Here is a 19,256-nt window from a genome sequence, read left to right on the forward strand (position 1 = left end):
GTCTTTAACAAAGACATCCACAGGGACTAAAACTCCTTGCCCCGCTCAACGATTGCTTTCATTCCTGTAATGTCATTATTTCACTAATTCAACAGTCATTTTTCAGAGAAGACAAGATCTAAATTTCTAATGTAAGAACAAGCTGCTTAGATTTCATTAAACTGCAAAAACACACAATTGCAAAAGAGCCCTTAACCAAATCAAAATCCAACTTCCCCTTACCACCAAAAAACCCACTCAACCTCGCCTCACCCCCACAACTCTTCCCCCTCCCCCCCACTAGGGTTGAGAAGAGGGAACAAGGAGCTGAAGAATTTACTCCTGGGGGAATTCCGTGCCAAAAAAATTTAAAAATGTGCAAAAAAATTAAAAATTCTGCACACTATTTTCAAATTCTGCAAATTTTGTCAAAATAACACAATATAATCACACCAGTTTCAATTATTTTTGGTCATTTATTTCAAAATATCTGTCAGCAAGTATGCCTGACAACAACACAGACAACACAACAGATTCCTTACTAGGCATATTAATACAGAACTCTGAGGAATAATTCATTTAAACTACAATTCAGAACTGTATTTTCTGCACCCCTCCGAAGCAGTGCAAAGGCTTGGGGGAGTCAGTGATAATGGAGGAGCTGAAGGAGAGGGAAGTAATTGCTGGGAAGGAACCAGAGTGTGGAGGGTTGTTGAATATAGGTGGGAAAAGTATGGAGTAGGTTTTTTTTTTTTTTTTTTTTTTTTTTTTTTTAGAGTTGTGGAAGGATTGTTAGGGAGCTTCTCCCATGCAGACCCTGTCTGACTCCTAGCCTCTCCCATTCAGTCAGGGACAACTGCCCTTGTCCCCATGTATCCCTGCACCCCCATGTGTCCCTCCACCCCCACTCACACACACCCTCCCCATGGGGCCCTACACCCCCTCCCAACTCCCATATGTGTCTGTGCCCCTACTCAGCCAACCCCTGTGCCTATGTGGCCCTTCACCCCTTCCTCCATCCTGATGTGTCCCCCCTCTCCCCTGTGGCCCTGGGCCTCCATTCCCATTCAGCCCCTGTCCCAGTCTGTCCTCCCCCACTAGCGTTTATGAGTCCCTGCCTGAGCCTGCAGCAGCCCAATGCTGTTTGTCTCCCCATATCCCCTGTCTCCTGATCTGGCCTGACAGGCACTGTGATGAAGGCAGGCTCTCTCTTTTCTCTAGTTGGCCAGGAGCTGCTGCTCTGTTCTATCACCACAGTATCCTCTGGTGGGCAAAAGTCAACTGTAGCAACTTTCCGGATGACTTTTTGTGCACAAAAAGTTAAAAATGCATGGCTCATTAATTATGCATACAGTGGCACAGAATTCCCCCAGGAGTAATGAATTAATTGGTCAGGGATGATAATGCAGATAAAGAGGCAACAGATGAACAAATCTCACTTTATAGCTGCGTTCAACATGCCTTACAGTGGTTTTCAAACTTTTTTTCTGGCAACCTAGTTGAAGAAAATTGTTGATGCCCACGACCCAACAGAGCTGGGGATGAGAGGTTTGTGGAAGGGGCTCAGGACTGGGACAAAGGGTTGGGGTGCAGGGGTGAGGGCTGCGAGGTGGGGCCGGGAATGAGGGGTTCAGAGTGTGGGAGGGGGCTCTGGGCTGGGACAGGGATGAGAGGTTTGGGGTACAGGAAGGGGCTCAGCCCGGTTGGCAGTGCTGACCAGAGCCAATGCAACCCAGTGCCTTACATTCCGTGACCAAGTACTGGGTCTCGAACCGCAGTTTGAAAACCACTGCCTTATAACATGCCCTGTAGGTTTATTAAAGCCAACTTTAAATCTAATCAATTTTTAAAATGGATTAAGAGTAGTTTAGAGTACTAAGTCTTCCCTAAATTCCCCATATAAATTTACTGGTTTTACAAAATCATATTGCCTAAAAGTGTTAAATATTAAGAAAAGGGGACAAGGTACATAACAGAACCTTTTAATAGAGCACATCTGTAAACACTTGCGTCCAAGATGCGACACTTGAACTTGCTCTACACGTCATGCTTCCCCTACCATTTCTTGAATTACAGTTCAGAATGTTAAAGTCTACACAGCTGCCAAACACTGCAGCAGTTACATAACCTATGCCAGATATACAACATAAAAAAACCCTGTTCAAAATACAATCTCATACTTATGAATTACAAGATTCCATCAGCTGAAGAGTCTTGACTGAGGGGACTGGTAGTAGCATAGAGTCTGTTTTGTAGAGGTTATTATACCACTCATCATTGTAGTATCTGATTGTCTTTAATTCAGGGGTCAGCAACCTATGGCACGCGAGCCGATTCTGAGTGGCACGCAGCTCCCTGCCGAGGTCCCGGTCCCCAGCCCCACTCAGCCCCCCCGCCCACCGCTCTCCCCTGTGGGGGTAGGAGACAGAAGCTTAGTTCTGCAGCAGCCAAGCTTCTCCCCTCCCCCACTTCTTCCCCCAGTATGGTGCTTTCCAGCCCCTCCTCCTCTCCATCCCTGCGCCAATCGGCTGATGGCCCTAGCGAGGGGGAGGGGGAAGAGCGGCAGCGTGCACACGGCTCCGTAGAGGACGCAGAGAGAGGTAGGGACGGAGCCTGGGGGAAGGGGGTGGAACAGGGCATATCCCTTCCAGCCCCCTGCCTTGAGCCACTCAGGGCAGGGGACTGGGGGCACCCCCATGAGCCGAGCACCCCCCACCCCTCTGCCCTGCACCCCCACACCCCCAGTCCTCTGCCCTGAACCCCCCCACCCAAACACATAACCAGCCTTCTGCCCTGCACCCCCCAGCCCTCTGCCATGATCTCTGAACCCCCCTCACACCCCCCAGCCTTCTGCCCTGAACCCCCTCCCCCAGCCCTCTGCCCTGACCCCTGAAATAATCAGCTGGGGTTCTTTTCATTTGCCTTCTGGGAGCTGGGGAGGAGAGGGCGGGGCGGGGCGTTGCCTGCAGGCGAGAGCCACTAGGAGCCAGACCTGCTGCTGGCTGCTTCTGGGGTGCAGCGCAGTCTGCAGTGCCAGGACAGGCTGGAAGCCTGCTCTAGCATCCCCACTGCGCCACTCCCGAGGTAAACCCATGCCCCAGCCCCGAGTCCTCCCCAACGCAGAGCCCCTTTCTGCACCCCAAACTCCTCACCCTGGACCCACCCAAGAGCCTGCTCCCACAGCCCAGAGCCCTGACTCCCTCCTGCGCTTCAACCCCGCACCCTAATCCCGTGTCCCAGCCCTGAGCCCCCCAAACCCAGAGACCCTTCCTGCACCCTAAACTCCTCATCCCCGGCCGCACAGCCTGCCCCTCCAGCCCTGATCCCCTCCCACACCTCAACCCGAGCCCCCTCCCACACTCCAAACCCCTCATTCCCTGCAGCCCTCACCCCAGGACCTTAACCCTGAGCCCTTCCCAAACCCTCATCCCCAGCTCTGTTGGGCCCTGGGCATCAGTTTTCTTCAACTTGGTTGCCAGAAAAAAAAGTTTGAAAACCACTGCTTTAGGGTACACTTGGGTCATATTTTCCAACTCTTCCCTGCAACCATGAGGGTTAGAAACTTTTTTAAATGAAAGCTGAAATTTTCATGTAAGCAGATAATTCCAGGAAGGGGGTGGGAGGAGGGTTTAAGAAAAAAGGATAAAATATTGTGAGTCTCAGGATCAAATTGCAAGAGTTGGTAATCCTGTGTATTTTACCTTCACTTCACTAGATCAAATCCAGCTCAAGGCTGTAATGACCAAAAGTTACCATTCAGAAGGTGTTCATTGGCTTACAGAAAAGAGCTGGTGTGGTCTTAGTCCAATCAGATACATCACAATAATGCTGAATTGACTATTTGGCTTTGTCTTCCACTGTAAATACCACTACATTGCTTTCTCTGTAAAACACAACACATTTATAATTTTGGATGATTAATCTAAAGTTCTATATAATGTTTATTATATTTACTTGATATGGCTTTCCATAGAGCTACCTGAAGTAAATAGGGATGCACATCAAAAAAAAAATTGGTACTAGATGAGATCCTTGTTGGCAAACTCAAAAGCTAATTACTAGTGGTCTGTACAGTGAAATTCCACTCCCTTCTTGGGGTGATCCACCTTTATGGGAAGGCCAAGGCACAATGGCAGAAGTATGGCAAAGTTTGTCCTTTCATTGGTTTATTCTATTTCTGTTGAGTTTTCATTTTCCAGGGCTGTCAGTCAGTACATTTCAGCAATACCCAAGTTCATTAAATGACACCAGAGCTCAAGCACTGAATGCAACATCACTGGATGAGAAAGACAAAGCTGATCCAGCATATGGAAAGACTGCTGGTGACAGAGGTTATCATGAAGGAGCGAAAGCCTGTTCAAGACACTGATCCAGGACCATACTACATATACTCAGGGAATTCTGAGCCAAAAAGTTAAAAATTCTGCAAAATTCTGCATATTTTATTTGTCAAAACAACAATCTAATCACACCAGTTTCAATTATTTTAGTAATTTATTTCAAAATACCTGTCAGCAAGTATGTCTGTAACAATGAAGACAACAAAAAAAGATTTCCCCCAGGAGTAGAAATTTAAAGAAACCCCTACGACAACCCAGCTCCTGTTTCTATTATGCTTTATTCGGCACCTCAGTCTGTCTCTCTCACATGGGCCAGCTGAGCACATCTTGGAGGAAAACTCTGCCCCTCGAGTCTCAAACACCCACAGCCCCTCTCCCCTCCCAGAGCCCAGCCATAGGGTGCCCCCCAGCCCAAACACCTGCAGAACCTCCCCCCAGAGTCCAGGGATCCAGAAAGAGAGCCAACCTGATGCTGGCTCCCGGGCTTGTATGGAGTTTCTTGCATGCCGCCTCCTTCCTTCAGAGCATGCTGGGAACCACAGCTGCCTGGACCCCTCCAGCTCCCCCCACCGCCCGCAGCATCCTGTATTTGTAAGCTGGAGAGCCAGACTCTCCTGGGTCCAGCAGCCCCTAGTGGCGGCCAGCAGCTCTGCAGCACCAATTCTGCAGGGAAAAATGAAATTCTGCACAGAACATTAATTCTGCACAAATTCTGCATTGCCCCATATTCCCCCCAAGAGTATACATAAGAGAGGAAAACGATTACAGAGCTGCAATTGTACTGAAGGGTTACAGTGACTACATAAAACACTTAAGTGATCTGTCATCACCAAAGCCCTTTGATAGTATTATAAGCCTATAATTCAGTTATCAGTTTGTTCTATATAAATCAGACTAACAGAAAGACATGATTATAATAAGTAATCAGAAGTAAAAGATATCTGGTTTCACAATCATTTGTTAAACTACTGGTGAAGACTGTACTTCATTAAGAAAGAACTGTGAACACACCCCAACCCTGAGTGCTGGCACATCTTCAAATTAATCAACAATCACTACTTAAAAGTTATTTAAGTAATTCCTTTGTCATTGATAATTTTTATGTAAGTCTGTGCATAGGTAATATGCTGACACAATATGGCTGTTTACAGACTCCATTAAGACTTAAGAATTGTAATTAGAGTAAACTCTAAAACGTGACTTGCTAATGCATCTTGAAGAAAAAATGAAAATATATATTTTCTACTAAAAATAATAGCAATATGAGATCCCTCTGGCAGCTCACGTTTAAGGTGAGTTATTTTATGCTTATTTAACTTGACAGTTCTTTTAATTGTTTGCATTTCTTTGTCAGACTACAATACCTTGCTAAAAAACTGCACTGCAAGGTTTTTACTTTTTCAACTACTTTACGAAAGCGCTTAAGTAATTTTCTGGCAATTAAGAGACTGCCACATACCCTGTTTCCCCGAAAATAAGACAGTGTCTTATATTAATTTTTGCTCCCAAAGATGCGCTAGGTCTTATTTTCAGGGGATGTCTTATTTTTCAGAAATGAAAAATGCCTTATTATCGGTGGATGCCTTATTATCGGGGAGGTCTTATTATCGGGGGGATGCGTTATATTACAACGAGAGGCAAAACTGTAAGTAGGCCTTATTTTCGGAGGATGTCTTATTTTCGGGGAAACAGGGTATTAACCTATGCTGAAATTTAGTCTTACAGAAAAAAATACTGAAGTGAAGCCATGAAGAAAAGTATATCAAAACAGACAGTCACTATCTAATACAGCATAACAAATTAAATTAATGGAGATATCCTATCTCCTAGAACTGGAAGGGACCTTGAAAGGTCATCGAGTCCAGCCCCCTGTCTTCACTAGCAGGACCAAGTACTGATTTTGCCCCAGATCCCCAAGTGGCCCCCTCAAGGATTGAACTCACAACCCTGGGTTTAGCAGGCCAATGCTCAAACCACTGAGCTATCCCTCCCCCCGGGGAGGGATAAATGTAAGTTTATCGACAATATTAAAATCACATGGCATGTGTTCACTCCTTTAAAATGAATGGGAGGGAGGGATCATGACAGCACAGGTATTTTTTCACCCTGGCTAGTATGTTTATTTCTTGGGGTAGCAGGTGTCAGGCAGTGACACATCACCTCCATATTACATAAGAACGGCCCTACTGGGTCAGACCAAAGGTCCATCTAGCCCAATATTCCGCCTTCCGACGGTGGCCAGTGCCATGTGCCCCAGAAGGAATGAACAGATCCACCCAGTCACTCATTCCCAGCTTCTGGCAAACAGAGGCTAGGGACACCATTCCTGTCCAATAGCCATTGATGGAACTATCCTCCATGAATTTATCTAGTTCTTTTTTGAACCCTGTTATGGTACATAGCACATAACAAAATTCATGTGGCGGAGTGCAGACAAGGGGCACAGGGCTGAGGTGCGGGTTCCAGCTGAGATGCAGGCTCTGGGCTGGGGCTGGGGATGCAGTGGGGCTCCCCGGTGGGTAGAGAGGACTCTCCCGATCCCCTTCCCCGCGCTCTCTCCCCCCGCAGTAGCACCTGGGCTGGGAGGGAGAGGCGTCTCTTCCCCGGCCAGTCTGGGCTAGGGGCACCTGTCCCCCGGCCACAGCAGATTCAGGGCTGGGCTGGGGAAAGGGGCACCTGTCCCCATGACCGTGGCAGGTTCGGGGCGGGCTAGGTCGTGGGAGGGGCACTGCAGCAGGTCTGGGAAGAGGCATCTCTCCCTGCCACAGCCTGAGCGCCTGCATGGCGCTTAATATGCAGCTGCGCAGCCACACAGCTTAGAGGGAACTAAGGTGTCAGGTAATTTATTTCCCCAACCTTGGTAAAATACACAGATTTGCTAGAAGGACTGCAAGAATTCTTCATAGAATGAGAAAAAAAAGTTGTAAATACATTTCAAAACTAAGTGCCAAAGCACTGACTATTTCATTCTTTAGTATAAATACCAAAGAAATATAATTTTTAAGTGATTACTACCAAAGCAAGTCACATGCATGCTATCAACGAGCAATATTAGCCTAGTAGGTAGGTAAACTATCCTTTTCATAAAGGATATTTCACCTGTAATACCAACCACTGTGAATCACTTTATTCTATTAAACAAAGAAGAGAATTTATCTGTTTAAACAAGTTTTTCAATTACTGATTAAGGTAAATTCACCTGGGGTATAACTGATCTCTGGGAGTCTTCCTTTAAAAATGACCATCTTAAAAATTGGACATGCGCCTACATTATGTAAAAAAGAGCCTAAAGAGAGTCTTTTTAAAGGGTCTTTCTGTTTGTTTTTTTACCTAAGAAATATCAGGATGCTACTGGTTTTGCTGGAGGACTTCAAGGGAAGGGCTTTGTCTCTCAAGTGTGGATAGTGAGCTCTTACACCTCAAATCAGTAATTTTTCTTCCAAATGTTTATTAGGCACTGAAGTTAAGCAGACATTAAAAAAGTTTAAAACCGTGACTACAAAGCCTTCCCCCTCAGTTATTTAGCTTTTAGTCTCATGTGATTTTATTTTTATTACTTCTCAAGACACCACAGGCCAACCCTACACAATGGAATTTCAGAAAAACATTTTATCTTCTGAACTGCTGAACCAATGCTAACACGATGAGGGTTTTCATCCTAAATTCCCTACTATACACCTCCACCCCCAATTTCAAATAAAAAAGTGACCATAAGAAGTTTTAGACTAAAACCTTTCAGAACTTCATACATCACTAAGCAGCAAAAAAGGGACAAGTCCAAGTTTTTGCTTTTGCAGACTACCTTTAAGCAAAGCTGGGGGGCTGCCAGATGAAAATCTTATGAAAAGAAGGACTTAAAATGCTTCAAAAGCAGTGAAAATGCGCCTCAATGGGGCAACAGGTTAGTCTAACCATGAGTGCATACTGATGAGTCCTCTGGAAAAAAGGAAACCATCCTGAAAAAAACATCTTTAATTTAAAAAAGCCTAATAGATTCTGCAATGCCTATGTTTTCTCACTTGCTACAAGAGGTTTGGACCTAGATGGGGAGAAAACTGGTGTAGAACGAACAGAAATGGCAATACTGGTGAAAGAAATGGACCTTCCAGTAAATGGGCATCATGCCATCCTTTTCTGATAAGGTAACAATGTTAGGGTACTACTGGATTTGCTTCTACATACACAGAAAGCAATAGTGAAAGGCCATGCAGTTCCAGCTGCAGATGATCAGCAGACTGACCTCTCTCAGATGTAGGCCTCGTAACAGTCACCTATGCCTTTGAAGCCTCCTGGGCATTTTACTGTGGTGCACTTTTCCCAGGACTGTTCTTGATAAACCTCCAGAAACATAAGCTGGTGCAAAACAGATGTCCACCTTTTGAGCAGGCCATGTTGCTAGGTGCATAACACTTGTGTTAGTTATCTTTAATTCAGATTCTTAATGTGCAGAATTCCAAGGACCAATATAACATGAGGGACTGGAGCCGAGATAATCCACTGTTGCTTCTCTGCTCCTCACCAATGTCATCTGTCTGTTTTTCCATTCTCCCTCTTGTCTCTCCTATACTATCCCTCAAGCATTCCCAGCACCCGCACAAGCTCCGAAATAAGGCCACTTGAGTTGGTGGGCAGCTTCTTGCTCCCCGCACAGCTGATTTTTCACAAAGAGCCACTTCCTGGTCAGTGCCCCTAGTCTCCCACAGCCAGGCTAAGCATCCTGCAGGCTCCCAACATGAAATAGAAGGTGGAATTGGCAGTAGAAAGATTAAAAGGCAGACCAGAAGAGCTTCCCCACTTGGAACAGCTAAGTCCAGGAATGCTGTCCTGGCCTCCCATTCCATGTGCCAGTATCATCTAATCCCCAACTCCATCCTACAGTAATGACCACTTTTGAAAGCAAAAGTTTTCCCACAGAATCCTCTCTGCCCCAGCCTTCTTTCTCAAATAATCACAACTCTCATTCTGGTGCTGGCTTCTCCAGAACCATCTCTCTCCTTCAGGCCTCAAACACAGCATTTAAAGGATATCAGCCCCCAGCCACAGAAAAATTAAAACTTGTCTTACTAATGGGTCATTTTTAGGTAGACACTGGATTTTCAATCCCTCTGCTGAGAGATCAATTCCAAAAAGCATAAGTAGCAGCAGCAAGAAGTTTTTCACAGCAGCCTCTAAACCAGGGGTGGGCAAACTTTTGGCCCGATGGCCACATCTGGGTGGGGAAATTGTACACAGGGCCATAAATGTAGGGCTGGGGGTGTGGGAGGGGGTGAAGTGTGCAGGAAGGGGCTCAAGGCAAGGGGTTGGGCTGCAGGAGGGAGGCTCAGGGCAGGGGGGCAGGGTGAAGGAGGGGTTGCGGCAGGGGGTTGGGCTGCAGGAGGGGTTCGGACTCCAGCCCTGCTTACCTTGAGCGGCTCCGGGGTGGCAGCAGGGCTAAGGCAGGCTCCCTGCCTGCCTGGCCCCACACCGCTCCCAGAAGTGGCCAGCATGTCCGGCAGTGGCTCCTGGGGGTGGGGTGGGGCAGGTGGCTCCGCTGCACTTTGCCCTCGCCTGCGGGTACCACCCCTGAAGCTCCCTTTGGCCACGGTTCCCCGTTCCTGGCCAATGGGAGCTCCGGGGGGCAGTGCCTGCAGGCAAGGGCAGCTCATGGAACCCTCTGCCCCTCCCCCAGGGGCCTAAGAGATGTAGTGCCAGCCACTTCCGGGAGTGGCGTGGGGCCAGGGCAGGCAGGGAACCTGCCTTAGCCCCGCTGCGCCAGGGGTCTGGCAATCCCAAGGGCTGGACTGAAAGTCCTGATGGGCCAGATCTGGCCCGTGGGCTGTAGTTTGCCCTCCTCTGCTCTAGACTCGGCTCCCTTCAGGAAATTTTTTCAGGGCAGCTCCCATGCCCAACTGCAAATTAAACTTTATTCCAGAATTCTTTATATCAATGCACAAAAGATGTTCTAGTGGTTTTTCAGTGTTTAAGCCCTTCTTTCCACTCTAGAAATGAATTTGCCAGAATAAACATGATTTGTGCCTTCTATGTCCCCTATCTACTTTTTACTTTCTCAATACATCTATGTTGTAGGAGAAGGTGCTATTCAAAAGGAGAGGTGCAAAATAAGGGCTTGTGTACATGGGGAAATTGACTGGACTAACTATTCTCAGGAAAAAACGTAAGGACACTGATTTTTCTGGAATAAGATGACATTCTTGAATGCTGTGTTCACACAGGGAACTATTATGGAACTTCAGAACAGTTTATGCCATAATATATCTATTTGTAATGTCTCAAACACTTTATTCTATATACAATATTTTGTTTTTGTTTCTGTTTTGTAGAAAATAACCTGACTGCAATATACTCTCTGACTTGTGAGAATGGAAAGAATTTCATGTGGACTAATCCATTGCTTTCAAAAAATTTGCCAGCTGTAGTATGGGGGAAAAGCTTAATTTACATTTTATTGTGCAAAATCAAGCTTCATGTACTTTTCTTGGACTTCAGCCACAAGTGTAAACAGTATCACAGGGCAAGACCCATAAATGAAATAATTTATTTTTGATAAGTGAATAAGTTATCAGAGAGCAAAATACTATAGGGGACTACACATCCTTAATTGGAACTCAGCAACTTACATTTTGAATTTTATTCTTGAAGCAGCGAGAAGTCAAACAACTGGGGGAAAAAAAGAACCTTTTTCAAGAGGTTCTTCGCCACTAACAGTCTTCTGACGGGTGGATAAAAAATGATTTTTTGATAAAATGCTTTTTGAGGAAAACTATCTAAAAATGTATCTTAATTAAAACTACTATAGTTCAAAGATATCTCATCATGGAATAGGGATTATAAATTCTAATTCTATGATATGAGACAATATATTCATGTAATTTTTAAGAAAAGTTTTGTAAATGAGTTCCAATAGTTTTAGGGACCCAATCTTATGGGATTCCAGGGGCTTCTGTATAGATTTAGGTTAATCTTCTTATCTACCCAATGGGACTCAGTGCTCAGTCTAGAAGATACTATCAGATATGCTTAGTTTTGCAGTTCTCAAACACTGGATTTGTTTCTCCAGAGATAAAATGCTTGTTAACAGCAAAAAATTTTTTTTTAAATAAATAAATAAAATAGGTGACAAATAACAGACCTTAACCCTATTGTCCCTCTGCAAATTTGTGTACACAGAGTCAATCCCTTACCTCTCTAAAAGTGCAAAGTTTCAAAAAATTCAATTAATAGAAGAAGATAGTTGGCGACGGAATAGATCTGGACAAGGAGAAGAAATCTGGAGATAAATGTGAGAAGGGAGGGAAAGACTGTAGAAACAAAAGTGAAACTGTTTGAGCAGCATATTCCAGAAGTCTTGTGGCCTGAGTGTAGCCTTCATTGATTGAGATCTAGCATACCATTCTCTCACTAGAAGGGAAAATCTATAATGGCAGCAGGCTGTAAAAGAGAGAGAGTTTGGGAATAAGAACCATTTCTGAAATATATGTTTGCTGATGATGTTTTAAAGAAAGTCACACCAATGAACTGGTTGAAGTCACTTAAGCACTTGGATTCAGGAGACTGTTAAAGTGATAATCTCACTTTTAACAGCAATAACTTCTTCTGCTAGTGTAGAAAGTTCCTTTGGACTAATTCATTCCAAATTGAGAAATCGTTTGGGACCTGAAAAAGCAGGAAAGCTTGTTTTTCTTTTCCAGATTATGAACAAACAGGAAAATGAAGGTGAAGACGACTGAGTTAGCTGCAGAAGCCAATATTTTAAGTTTCTCATGTTGACCTGGCTGACATAGTTGATTTAATTTCTGTTTGTTTTTTAATATTTCATTTAAACTATTTTAGTTAACAATTTTAACAAAAACAAACCTGATTTTAAAAAACTTGAACATTTAATTAACTTCAAAAATTCATATGTTTGTTTTGTTAAAATATTATGTTTGCTGTTGAAGTAAAAAAAAAATCCAGAATACATAACGTTGTTGTTTTAGTTAAATAAAGCAATTTAAATGTCTGTCTGGTGATGTTCTCCTAACACAGCATGGCAAGAAAATCCTCCAAATAGTAATGATTAAACTGTTGAATTGGAGATAGTTCACCTCCCAATGACTTCATAAATATCTGCTTTAATTACTTTTGGTAAATGAAATAACCAAACAATCATTCATTTTCTGATACAGCTGTAAAACTAATCTGAAAAATTTTCAAAATAAATCACCTTAAAATGTATAGTGTGCCTTCTAAAAATGAAACCTACATCCATCTCTGAGTTGTGAAGAATATGTATTAAGGTTATAACAACTAACAAGAATACACTTTTATGTAGAAATCCATGATTAAATCGAGTCTTCCTGACTAGTGATTTAAATAATGATTTAAATCAAATCCACCCTGTCTTCTGAAAAACTGAAGTTTAATTCACCAAATGGAACTGATTTAATCTCAGCAGACATTTATATTTCACATTTTAAATACTGATACAAATATTTAACTTAAATTAAGGTAGTACGAGAAAAATACTTTAGATATATTCACTTATAAAGTTTCTTAAACTATTAGTTTTGCAAATATACTGTAAACTGGTTATCTCTAGACCTTTGTGCTTTTAGTAAAAAAAATATACAGACAAAAGGAAAAGTATTAAAGGTCACGTGTTTATCTATTTTTTTTCTTTTCTCTTTTTTTAAAGCTGGGCTTGTGCCTTTTTTTTTTGCTACTTTATGATGCATGAGGAAGGCCTGAAAGGGTTTGCTTGCCCTTTTTTTTTTTTATAAGTTAATTTTTCTAAGCAAGCAAAAAAGTCAGGAATATCACAGGGGCTTGTTGTGATGCAATGATAATGGGACTCTGCAGAGGGTTCCAGGTGAAGATAGTTGGGTCTCAGACAGAGGGATGGGGGGGGGGTAGAGCTCAGCATGGGGGCTGGGTGTGGGGGTCCAGATGCTGGGGGAGTAGGACTCAGGGGGATGGGGATCCAGATGCAACTGGTTGGAGCTCAGTGGGGTGGGGATCTAGGTGCAGGTGGCTCATTGGGGTGGTCCAGGTGCAGGGGGAGTTGGGGTCATTGAGGGGTGAGGCCTGGCAAGAGGGTCTAGGCATGAGGGGGACTGTATGCATGGGGGTTGGGTGGATGCGGGAGCAATTCCCTACACAGGGATCCCTCCCCCTGCAGCAGAGGAGCAATGGCTGCAGGAAGCAGGGAGAGTTTTCAGAGCTTCCTGCGGCCAGGGGTGGGTCTGACCCGGCCCTGGATGCCATGCAAGGGAAGAGGAAGTCCCGTCCTCCCCAGCCCAGCCTAGCAGCTGAGGCGGGCACAGGGTAGGAGCCACCAATCAGGTCTTCCTCTCCCCTCCTGCCCTGCAGTGATTTACCTCTCTGCCAGCTGCCCTGGGCACCCAAAACATACTGTTGGGAAGGGTCACATGACCGCTTTTGTGGCTTCCCCATCAGACAGTAATTTTTCTGCAAGGAAGCAAAGAAATCTGCGGGGGACAAATTCTGCGCATCTGCAGTGGAACATAATTCCCCCCGGGAGTATAATGTAAAAACACAAGCAGGAAAACAAAACAAAAAATCAGACCTTCAGTCATAAAAATCTCAAAAACTGACAGTCTGTTTTTTCCCTTGCATGGGTATCTTTTAAGACTTGTTTTACACATACCACAGTGTTTGCTTCTGACCTGTGTTTTTGCACTTGTAGTCTCATTTTGCCATGAACTAAGAAAGGACTAGATTAAATTTAAAGAGTACAAATTATAAAAAACTCAATATGCGTTAGCGCAATCTGTAACTAACAGTTTATAAAGAAATGCTAATTAAAGTTATGTAGTGTCTGAGGTATTCATAATAAAAACAGTAGTCTATTTGTTAGTTTGTACACTATAGATATTGAAACTGTTTTCATCTCTGCATATTACAGTATCTTTGTACTTTATTACAATTTCTATCTCCATCTTCTGCTCCTTCTGTATTTTTGAACTCTTATGCTGTCACAACTTTATTTTTTTTTCTAGTTTTACAAACTTATCCAATGTTCATCTTTTTTCACACCTTTCAACTGTGTTCTTTTCTGACCTGTTTTTGTCCATGTTATAGCGAATATATTATAAATTCTGTGTCCGGATCTATAAAACTAAAACTAAGAGTTGAAAAAATTACAGGGAAAACAGAATGGACTACTAAAGCCTTAGGTCAATACAAACAATGAGCAAAGTTTCTACCAGTAAGCAACATGGTAATTCCATGATGTCAGGTCCAGCATCCATCCCTAGCTAATGGAAATGGGGAAGGTGTTATCAGGTTACTTTTCTCTTATACCCTGCTTGAAGACTCCATCATTTACAGCAACCACTGGATTCAAGGTGTCTGATAAATTTGAAATTCCTCTCCTTCTTACCCAGGTTTGTTGCTAGAAGAGAGAAAGAGTTCTCTCAACCCATAACTCTAAAGTCTCATGGCTAGTGTGAGGGCTTCTTCCCCCTCAATATCTCCATCATCTGGTCTTTTCATCTTCATATCACATAACTCTGTAGCCTAGACTAGGTAAGTCTACATAAGGTAGCTTATGTCGACCCAACTACGTCAGTGTCTCCACTACAGACTTGCTCTCTCGCCTATATAAGTGCCCAATTACACCATCATAACAACTCCATCTCCTTGAGAGGCATAGGGCTTATGTCTGTGTAGTTAGGGTAACACAGTGTCTATGTAGACACTGCATTCCTTACATGGACTGTTGGCTGTCATTCTTGTCAATTTCACGGTTCCTGGAGCCATGAAATTGACAAGAAAGTCGGCTATGGAGCCAGACTGCTGTCTGGTCTCCACTCCAAACTGGGCTGCCACCCAAGCTCCCAGCTTGGGCTGCTGCCCGGGCTCCCCACTCCGAGCGCTGCTGCCCCCCCCCAGGTCCTGGATCCCCACTGGAAGCACAGCAGCTGATCGGACTCTGGGTGGATCTACCTGCCAGAAGCGAGAAGCCCCAGGTGGCTGTCCCCCTGGTCCTGGCTGGGAGCAGGGAGGCAAGAAGCCCCAAGGGAAAGCTGGGCTCCAGTGCGGAGCTGCCCCTCTTCAGTCGGTGAAAGCGCTCCTAGTGCGCCACAGACAGAAGGAGGGTAGTGTGAAAGTGGCCGCTGTAAGTCAACCTAAGACAAGTCGATTTAAGACTTTAGTGTAGACTTGCCCCAAATCTTTTGTCCAGGCCCTCATAACAATTACATAGAGCTTTTTTATCAGATCTCAGAATGCATTCGAAAGGTACAGTCCTCAAAGCAGAGCTTGTGAAGAATGGTTTGCACATATACATCACATTTTATCTATCATACTAAGGACTTTACAAAAGTGGTAATCTCCATTTTACAAATTAAGAAAATTAGGCAGTGCAGTGACTGGGTACACTCAAGGCCACAGCATGTCAGAACACAGGTGATGAGTCCCGGTCTCCATCTAGATATTAGACTATGCTGCCTCCCATTTTAGCTCCATTGAAATCCATTATAAATATACCTTCTTAAAAGGTAAGTGGCATATTTTAATGTTTATCATTAACTGATCACATCAGAGAACGTGCTGCACTCCATGACACAAACCATTGTTTTGTCAAAGGCACACTAAGTCCTAAGAACTGAAAATGTTCATTTCTTAATTCAAAGAACAACACTGAGTAACAAACATACTATAATGCCCCTATATTAAGCTTGATAAAAAAATGACATTTTACTCTGAACATCATAGTATGGAAAGAAAAACTGAGAACTGACAAGCTTCTAGCAGCACAGATATTAAAGGTGACCTGCCAGGGGAATAAAATTAATTTTGTGCCCATTTTGCTTCTCTATTATGTAAGGAGGAGACTGGAAGGTTTCTTTCAAAAAAAAATTTACATTAGAAATTCACATCTTGCCTACCCAGAAATTCTATAGAAGACTGAAGGACAAGTGGAATTATATCACACTAGATAAGAGACTGAAAACTAAACTACCAAGAGGGAAATGGAATTTTTAGTCTAACTGTTCAAAACTTTGTAGCTTATTTTTGCCAACACCTATTTGACTCAAATGCTTGAGAAACACTTGGGAAGGAAAAATGGACTTTGAATTAAGGGGTAAAAAAACCTCCTATTACACATCTGAGACCAGAACAAACAGGGAAGATCTGTCTGGCATTCCTGTTATTTAACACAAAAACACAACAATAAAAAAAAGAAAAAGAAAATCCACAGAATGTCACTGCCCTCACCCCACAAAAGTCCCCCTTCAGACCTTTTTCATACCTTCCACTCTTTTCTTCATGAATTCCTATTTCCCTTTGTAAGTCTCCTTTAAAAACTCAAGTCTGGAATCCTCTGGGACAGCCTGGGCAGGGGCAATGGGATAATGAGAAACACACTGGAACAGCATGTATATTGGACAACACTTTTGACTACAGACAGGGATGCTTCCTCTTGATTAATCAGCAAAGAAACATTGTATTTTCTTGGAAAACTGTTGAGCTGTGGCTACAATTAATTTTTGCCCCCAAAATTTCCAGCCATTGCTTCCCTCAGTGGTGACTCCCAGAATGCTTAATGTAGACCAGCAGCAGGTCTAGACAACACCATGTTAAAATGCCAGCAGCCTCCTGGAACAATGTCTACACTTGCACTCCTACTGCTGCTAACAATGGCATAAACAAGACTTTAGCTTCAGAATAAAATGTAGCTCACTAAACAAAATAATCCTGCAATGTCTGCTCACCCTATTCACCTCAAGAATTATGAGTACAAAAATGTCAGTGTCTCATCATAACCTAGACATTATAAGGCATTGGACCTTGGAAATAATAGGCTAGTATCCCATAATAAAGACATAAAATTGGAATAAAAACTGCAACTACAAACTAACATCAACTGCATTAAGTACATAGCCCATGCCTTTCTGTATCTTGACCATTGAAATATTTTTAGGGTTAGAGGAAGAAAGAGATGATAACTAAACTACATTGACCAGAAAGACCCTCTGATGCCCCATGCTTCCAATCTTGCAACAACCCACTTGTGTGATCAGTTGCCTCAATAGGGAGGAAAAAGCTCAGTTTCACCATACAATATTCCTGTACCAAGTGCCTTCCCCTTCGTGGCTATTCATACAGCTACGGGTGAGCAGGGAAGAGACTCTACTTCTGCAGCGCCCCATGGAGCTCACAGTGCCTGCAAGGAGCAGGACCAATCGATCACTCTGGTCATGGAGCCAAGAGGGAAATACAGGCTCAACCCAACCCAGCCTCAAGAAGGGGAAGAAAAAAGGACCCATTACTCACTGCAAAGAAATAGGGACCCTTTGCTCAGCCCCAGGGAGCAGCACTACGGGGCTGGGGCCCCTTCCTTCCGCCCGCGCCTCTCCCCCCTTACAAGCACTATGGAGCTGGGGTCGCTTCGCCCCCCACCCGCCCGCCCGCCCCGTTTCACCCTCCCCCGGAACGGCGCTATGGGGCTCGGGCCTCTTCCCCCCGCGCCTTACCTCACCTCCCCGCAGAGCAGCACTATAGGCTAGGCCCCTTACCCGGCTCTCTCTCTCCCCCCCCCCGCACTATGGGGCCGGGCCCCCTCCCCCACAGGAGAAAGCAAAAGAAGGCTAACGGGGAGCCTCCCCCCATCATCTCCTCCCGGGGAAGGTTTCGGGGAGCCCTCTCCCTTCTCCATACCAGGGGGCAAAACCCTCTCCCCTCAACGCAGCCCCTGCACCTCCACGCTCCCGCCACGCCGAGCGGAAGCGGGGCCCAGACGGAGCCCCCCGGGCCATGCGGCGCAGGCCGCTCTCATCTGACTGCCGCTCCCACCGGCTCCAGGGGCCGGGCCGGGCCCGGCCCCGCCCGGCCGCGGGGGAAGCGGCGGCGAGCCCTCTCCCCTAAGGGAGGACCCTGCCGGCCAGCTCCCCTCTCCCAGCCCCCCTGCGGTCTCTTACCTGGCACGCAGCGTCCGGGGCCGGCGTTCTGGTCTGTACCCGGCTGCGGGACTCGGTGAGGCCGCTGCCGCCGCGCGAACCGCCTCCACACAGAGGCCAAGATGGCGGTCGGCCAAGCCGGCGCCAACGGCGTCTGACCTCACCGCGCAGCGCCCACGCAACGCCGGTCACGTGATGCCCGCCTGCCGCAGTAGCCTGGGCGGGTTCCTACTCTCCGCGGAGCCGATGGCGCCACTTGCAGGAGCCTTCTGAAACTGCCCCTCCGACCGTGAGGTCACTCTAACCCCCGGGGGCACGTGGCTTTTGTTTGTCCAGGGTTCAGATATGGGTCTCTTTTGGGGTCAGCCCAAGGGAGATTGGAGAAGCTCCAGATTCCTCCCTGGCCTTCCTGATTCTTGCAGGACACAGCAAAGTTTGCAAATCTCAGCAAATCTGAGGCCCGTGCTGGGCTTGTAATAAAGTTGTGCTGGTTGGATGCTGGGTTAGGAACTATCACACAGTCCGCTAGCACACCTTGGCAAAGAGCGGGTACAGACACCCCCCAGGTTATGCAAACCTGACTTACCCAAATCCGCACTTATGGAAAAAGTTCCGTAAGCTAGAAATAGGGTGTTTTTGTTTTGTTTTTGGTTTATTTGCAGGTATATGTTTCCGACTTACGCAAAATTCGAGTTACGCAAGGCATTCTGGAATGGAACACTTGCATAAGTCGGGGAGCACCTGTATTGCCAGCTTGCCAACATCCAGGAATCAGGCTAAAAAATCATGAGATTGGCTTCAAAATCACGAGATTTTAAAAATAAATGGGAAGTTCTTTCTCATCCCCTCCCTTTTATTTTCTGAGTTTGTGAATTGCACACACGTTACATTTCCAATCTTTTCTCTGCAAGGACGAGAGCTAGAAAATAAGACCTACTATACACCCAGGGTATGTCTACACTGCAGTTAAAAACCTGCGGCTGCCCATATCAGTTGACTCAGGTTGGTGGTGCTCAGGCTAAGGGGCTGTTTA

General features: G+C 45.1%; 1 protein-coding gene across 18 annotated transcripts in view; it reads right to left on the minus strand.

Moving 5' to 3' along the window:
* The window catches only part of PRRC2C (proline rich coiled-coil 2C), a 111,476-nt gene extending 93,107 nt beyond the window's left edge, over positions 1-18,369 (minus strand). For 17 of the 18 annotated variants that reach the window (XM_034779757.1, XM_034779756.1, XM_034779744.1 and 14 more), the window contains exon 1: positions 18,245-18,367. The gene's annotated coding sequence lies outside the window, so the exon portion shown is untranslated. Of the gene's footprint in view, positions 1-16,575; positions 16,658-18,244 lie in introns of all 18 variants that reach the window. The other variant, XM_034779739.1, reaches the window with a different exon arrangement.
* Positions 18,370-19,256: the final 887 nt, after the last annotated feature.

This window comes from Trachemys scripta, chromosome 8, assembly GCF_013100865.1.
Source record: "Trachemys scripta elegans isolate TJP31775 chromosome 8, CAS_Tse_1.0, whole genome shotgun sequence".
Classification (NCBI taxonomy): Eukaryota; Metazoa; Chordata; order Testudines; family Emydidae; genus Trachemys; species Trachemys scripta.